Consider the following 6,550-nt stretch of genomic DNA (forward strand, 5'->3'; position numbering starts at 1 on the left):
CAGAATCAAAGCAATGAGGCCTGCAAAGCATTCAGACCCATTTTTAGAATAAGGATTAGACTCTCTAGGCTGCAGGTGTAGGGATATAGCATGTATTCAAGTCTATATATGGCATGTATGCATACATCAGATCGATGCATATGCCAACCAAACACCTGACTTGTTCGTGGATGCTGCACCTAAACCAAGCTTGCACATTTGTGCGTATGATTGTCTAATTTAGACTGACATAATATTCCTGCAACGGGCTGGTCTCTGTTGTGGAAGTTGCAATAGATGTGAAGTTTATGCATCTGGTTTTCAAAGAAGTTCTCCATGTTGCCCTCATTCTGCAGATAAGTGCAATATTTGCATTTAAATGAACTTTCCACAGTGCCGCCGGTTACTATATGAAGAGATTTCCCTGCAGTTGAGGTTAGGACGATTTTTCCACTGGCATGCATAAACAATTTTCAGTCTGACATATTGCTCTGAATTATTATTGGCATACCAGCGTGCTGTAGTTTCCGATTTTTAGTCACTAGATTTCAGAATGCATGGGGTCTGATCCTCTACTAGGCGACTATGGTTTTATGCTGGTATAAACCCAGGGTAAAGGAGCAGAAGACCAGGATACAACTGATACAGAATTGAAAGGAATTACCGCTGAACTCTTAATGCGCAGAACAAGAAGCATTTTACATTCCCAATTTACATATCCGGGAACCTGAGACAGAGCGAGAGGTAGTTTCCTTTGAGTCTCCTAGCAAGTCAGAGGCTAGAAGAGGTAGTTCAAGTCCTCTGTAGTTTAACTGCATCGTGGGCTGGGGGACATGACTTGTGAGGAGAGGCTGAGAGACTGGGCTTATTTAGTCTGGAGAAGAGAAGCCTGAGCGGGGCTTGAATAGCAGCCTTCACCTCCCTGCAGGGGGTTGCAGAGAGGATGGAGCTGGACCATTCTCAGTGGTGGCAGATGACAGAACAAGGAGCAATGGGCTCAAGTTGCAGTAAGAGGAGCTTACATTAGATATTAGGACAAACTTGCTCACAAGGAGGGTGGTAAAGCACTGGAACAGGTTATCCTGAGGGGAAGCTACTTTCATGGAAGTTTTTAAGACCCAGCTAGACAAAGCCCTGGCTGGGATGATCTAGCTGGGGACGAGCAGGGGGTTGGACTAGATGTGACCTCCTGAGGTCCCTTCCAAGTTAAGACTAGATGTGACCTCCTGAGGTCCTTTGCAACCTGAATTTTCTATGAGTCTCTGAAGTTTAAAATAGTAAATGGTGGTAGTGTGAAGGCCTACTTCTATCCTACACTGGGTGACCTTCTGGAGGCTCAATGTGCAAATGTTGTCACAGGACCTCTGCATCTGGCTGCTGTATGACTGCATCATTTGCAATAACTTTGCCTTGTGGGCTTTGACCTTAAAGCAATTCTGTCTTTTAAAAATGGAACCATTTCAAACAGCTGAAGCTTGAAAAAAGCTGTTTTCACGTGGGCATTCAGGATGGAGAACAATACCCCCCTTCCCCCCCCCCCCCGGTTTTTGGTTTTTTAAAAAATATTTTGCCATATTATTTCATTTCTTTTCATTTAGATTAAAAAAGAAAACAATAGCTCAGACTACATGAAACTCTTTCCAAAGTGGCAGGCGGCAGACTCGCTGGCCCCACATCATTGTAACCCACACTTTGTTGATGTTTGACTCTTGGAGAGGAACGTTTCAGTCCCCGTCCTGGCGTCCCAGCTGAAGATTAAATTCGCCCCTATATGAGTGGCCAAGGTCAGAGAAAGTATTTGGAAGTAGCTGATGCCTGGAGTTCACCTTGCCTTCTCACCCAGCTGCGCAGGATATCTCATTTCAGTGGGAGATGTGCTAAGAGAGATGACAGTGGGCATGCGGTTGCACATTATTATTTGGCCCTTGCCTGTTCGTTGAACACGTCTTTTCCTAGTTGGAGTCTTCCCCTTCCCCTGTGTAAATTATGGTTGCTTTCAGCAACTGTAGAGCATCGGTAAGGACTTAACCCAGCTTACTTTCCCAAAGGAAAACAGACTTTTCCAGGCCAAGGCCCGGCAGCAACCCAAGTCCTTTTGTGGAACAGTCTTTATTTTAATTTGATTAGTTCCCCCTCCCCACTTCCTTTCTTTCATGGACTCATTTTCTGTTACCTACAAAAGTTGACATTTATTTCTGCTGCTGAAGAGCGAGAGAGACAGAAATACATTTAAACTGCTCTTAGTTGAGATCTCTGTTTTGGGAAGCTTTGCAGTAAGACTTTCAGCTTGTGTAAATACAACTTCAATACAGCGTCAAGACGGAAGTCCTTCCCATGAAAGACTAAACAAAAATACAAACAGAAGTAGAGCGCAATAATGCCTGCTGTCTTGCTGTGTGCTAGCAGTGGATGAAAAACAGAGCGTAGTGCTATCAGACGGGATCCAGGGGAGTTTTTCTGAACTACTGGCTTTTTCCTTCAAGAAGTGGGCCTGGAATATCTGGAAACCCCTGTAGTTTTGAACAGTGGTCAGCAACTCTGCTTCTCAGACGTGCTAAGGCATAAGGTTAGAGCTTGTTTGTGTAGCAAAAACCTTTCCTAAGGACTGGTTAGGGACTGTAGAGTGGCTCCCATGTAAACCATCATGCACCTTACCACCTTTGACTCCAGGTGTGAACTGTATTTCTGCAACCAGACTTCTTCCACAGGAGCACAGAGTAATGTGTGATTTTTTTTTTAAAACCAAAAATTGACGTAGATATAGAAGAGTAATGGTTTTAATTAATTAAGGGATTTTTTTGCTTTTTACAAATTTTTATTTATTTATTTTTTAACTTTGAAGTGCTGCCGGCTTTACCCCCAGCTGAGGCATTTTTGCATTTTCACTTGGAAACGACTGCTCTGTTTTCAGAAGGTGTTTTAAACTACAACTTTTGGGAATACCAATAAAGAGTAAGTTGTCTTTGTAGGACAATGTTTTTCAGTCCTTACTCTGGGCTGAACGCAATGGTCATTTTACATGAAAAAGGCTGCTTGGTTTGATCTGAGGATCTCAAAGCACTTGATAACTATGACTTCAGTCCTGGATCTAAATTGCCTATTGCCTACAAAATATCACAGTAGCATTTAGAGGCTCCCATTGAATTGAGTGCTGTGCAAACGTGTGGTAAATGACTGTTTCTGTCCCAAAACACCTGCAACAGGCATGTCAAACCCATTTGGCCCCCTCGTGCTGGATTCAGTAGGGTAGCAGCTGATGCATCAGGGAGCTGTGCAGATGAGTGGTGCTGTGGTTTGCCCTGTACTGCCAAAATGTGTCCCATGGGGAGCTCTGTCTACCCCCGAATTCAGTAGCAGGTCCCATCCCTCATCCCAAATTCCTAGCCTCTCCACACACCCAATGGGCTGGACGACATGGCTCTGTGGGCCGTGTGTTTGGCACCTCTAGCTTACCAGAATAGGAACTGGAGCATAGTGAAATTAGGTACCATATCCACATCCCTGGGGCTGTTCAGTGGAAGGCTCTGCATGAAGCCTCATTTAAAACTGTGAAAATATCCTTTAATGATAAGGCTGGTGCTGAAGAAGAGGAACAGAGGCAACAGGTAGATGAATGATTTAACTGGACTTTGACAGACATCTGTGATACACTGGAGGAAGGTTAGTGCTTCAGCTCAGAGCTAAATAGATTGAGTAGCGTGAAGGAAGCACGGATTTGCATTGTTGTACTGCCCAGAGGCAGACTAGGACAATCAACCTTTGTTTCACTGATTTCATAGATTTCATAGGCATTAGAGCTGGACGGGACTTTGTAAGATCATCAGGTCCAGCCCCCTGCCCCAGGAGCAGAAAGTCAGCTAGGGTCAAAGGATGCCAGCAAGGTTAACACCCAAATGTTTCTTAAAAGTGCCCACAGTAGGTGCTTGCCCCACTTCTAGGGGCAGTCTGTTCCAGGCCTTGATCAGAGGGCCTACTTTGCCTTTGTTCTGTGAGCGCAATATAGAGATCAGAGCAGAGGAGAAGTGACCTTTTGTGTCATCATGAGAAAGAGCTATTAGATCTGTTCAGCAGCTGTTGGGAAAGAGATGCTAGGGATGGACTCTGCTTTTGTGCCAGCAAAATGTCACAACATTTAGTGGAATGACTCGTGACTTAGACATGGATTCACAGAGGGGACGAGATACAGGAAGCTGTTTCAGATGGCAAGAACCATAGAGAGGAACGGTCATTCACAAATACGCCTGTGATGACGATCATTTCCATCCGGAGTGATGGACTGATGTCTGTGTAGATGGCATCTTACAGATGCTCTGGAAAGGACAAACTCTGCATTCAAATGCTGTTGTCTCTGCAGGGTTCTCTAGTGTCTTCACTGATTTTACTGCCTCGTTACGTATTAACAATTAGGTTAAAGAAATTTCATAGATTTCATAGATTTCATAGACATTAGGGCTGGAAGGGACCTCGGGAGATCATCGAGTCCAGCCCCCTGCCCAAAGGGCAGGAAGTCAGCTGGGGTCATAGGATCCCAGCAAGATAAGCATCCAATTTACTCTTGAAGGTGTTCAATGTAGGTGCTTGAACCACCTCCGCCGGCAGACCGTTCCAGTCCTTGGGGGCTCGGACAGTAAAGAAATTCTTCCTTATGTCCAGCCTGAAACGGTCTTGCAGGAGTTTGTGACCGTTCGACCTCGTCATCCCTTGGGGGGCTCTGGTGAACAGACGTTCCCCCAGATCCTGGTGGTCACCCCTGATAAACTTATAGGTGGCCATCAGATCACCCCTGAGCCTACGCTTTTCCAGACTAAAGAGTCCCATGGCTCTCAGCCTGTCATCATAAGATCTGTTTTCCTGACCTCTGATCATGCGCGTGGCTCTCCTCTGGACTCTCTCAAGCTTCTCCACATCCTGTTTGAATTGTGGAGCCCAAAACTGGACGCAGTACTCCAGCTGCGGCCTCACCAAGGCCGAGTACAAGGGGAGAATGACGTCCCGGGATTTGCTTTAGAAGCATCTATGGATGCACGCCAGCATTTTGGTCGCTTTACTAGCCGCAGCATCGCATTGGAGGCTCATGTTCATCTTGTGGTCAATGATGACCCCCAAGTCTCTTTCTTCTGTAGTGCTATCCAACGTAGCACTGCTGAGCCTATAAGGGTGCTGCAGGTTTTTCCTCCCAAGGTGGAAACCTTGCATTTTTCGGTGTTAAACACCATCAGGTTCTCGTCCGCCCATTTGCTGAGCTTGTCCAGGTCAGCCTGGATCACCCGCCTACCTTCTGGCGTGGATGCTTTGCCCCAAAGTTTGGTGTCATCGGCGAACTTGGCCAGTCCACTCCTGACTCCAATGTCCACATCATTAATGAATTCATCTTTTGCACCAGACTCTGCATTACCCTTTGATTTTTTTGCCAGGCCCTCTCTGGCACAATCTCTTGCAATGTGCAGTATAAGCAAATCAAGGGTGTGACAGCTTGCATACTAATTTGCTTTTATGTGGATATTGGAGTTTCTTATTGCAGCTAGACTGACAAGAAGAGTGATGCCATTTACATAACCTGAATTGTGCTTGGTTTGCCAAGATATAAAAACGCAAGCATCAACATTTGTTTTGCTGCTCTGGAAACTCATTAAGTGTAGAGTATTTGTTGCTTTTTGCTGGGAACAAATACTCTTTTCCAGAGGAAAAGAGGTAAGACTTGCAGAAGTCATGGGCAGGTCAGGAAGGAGGGAATGTTGGAACAAATTCCTCATCTGATGTTTGTGTGCAAAGCAATGATTTGAGAAGAGGCTGTGGCTTCACTGCTGTGATCACAGTAACTAATTAGTTCCCCTTTCATCTTCTGCTTCATGCAGATGAACTGGAAAAACTTGGTGCCTTAAATTATTATTATGATTATTATTATGATTATTAGATTTGGATCTGAGCCCAGGAGTGGGATACACCTACTATCTCATTGCATTGAGTCTGTGCTGAATCTACTACTGATTTCTAGCACTTAGAATTAGTGTGTAGTTGCCAAAATTGCGAGTGTATCGCAAATGCCTAATATAGTTGTTGGGCACACCGTGAACTTTACCCTGGGTTCACAATCTTTCTCCCAAAGAAAGGAAAATATTAGAAATGTTGATTCATGCACACACAACATCAGATGAACCAAAGCTGGCAGCATCCCTAAGGGTATTGCTATATATACTTTTAGCTCATGGCCTTATACCTTATTTTCTCATGTACAGCATGTACTTTCCCCTCCAAAAGCCAGCTGCTTGAAATTTTAGTGAGCTTTATATTCAAGAAACGTGGTAAGAACAGTTTTTGCTGGCTAATGGCGATAGTAAAAGTAAAATCTTCAGACAACTGCCAGGCAGCAGAACAGTGAGCAGGCTCAGCTCCCTACCTGCTACTTTCTAGTCGCTTGCTCCAAGGAAAGGTCTTTTTTTCTTCATTCTGTCTTTCAAAAACCAGCTGTGTGTTTTGTTCCGGAGCATGTTGTGTGTGAGAAAATACGGTATATGTTTTTGTGTACACACCCTACCATCCACACACAGAGACCTCAGCACACTTATTTGTG

The sequence above is a fragment of the Crocodylus siamensis genome, chromosome 11, assembly GCF_052110815.1.
Source record: "Crocodylus siamensis isolate JL-2025a chromosome 11, ASM5211081v1, whole genome shotgun sequence".
In the NCBI taxonomy this organism is placed as follows: Eukaryota; Metazoa; Chordata; order Crocodylia; family Crocodylidae; genus Crocodylus; species Crocodylus siamensis.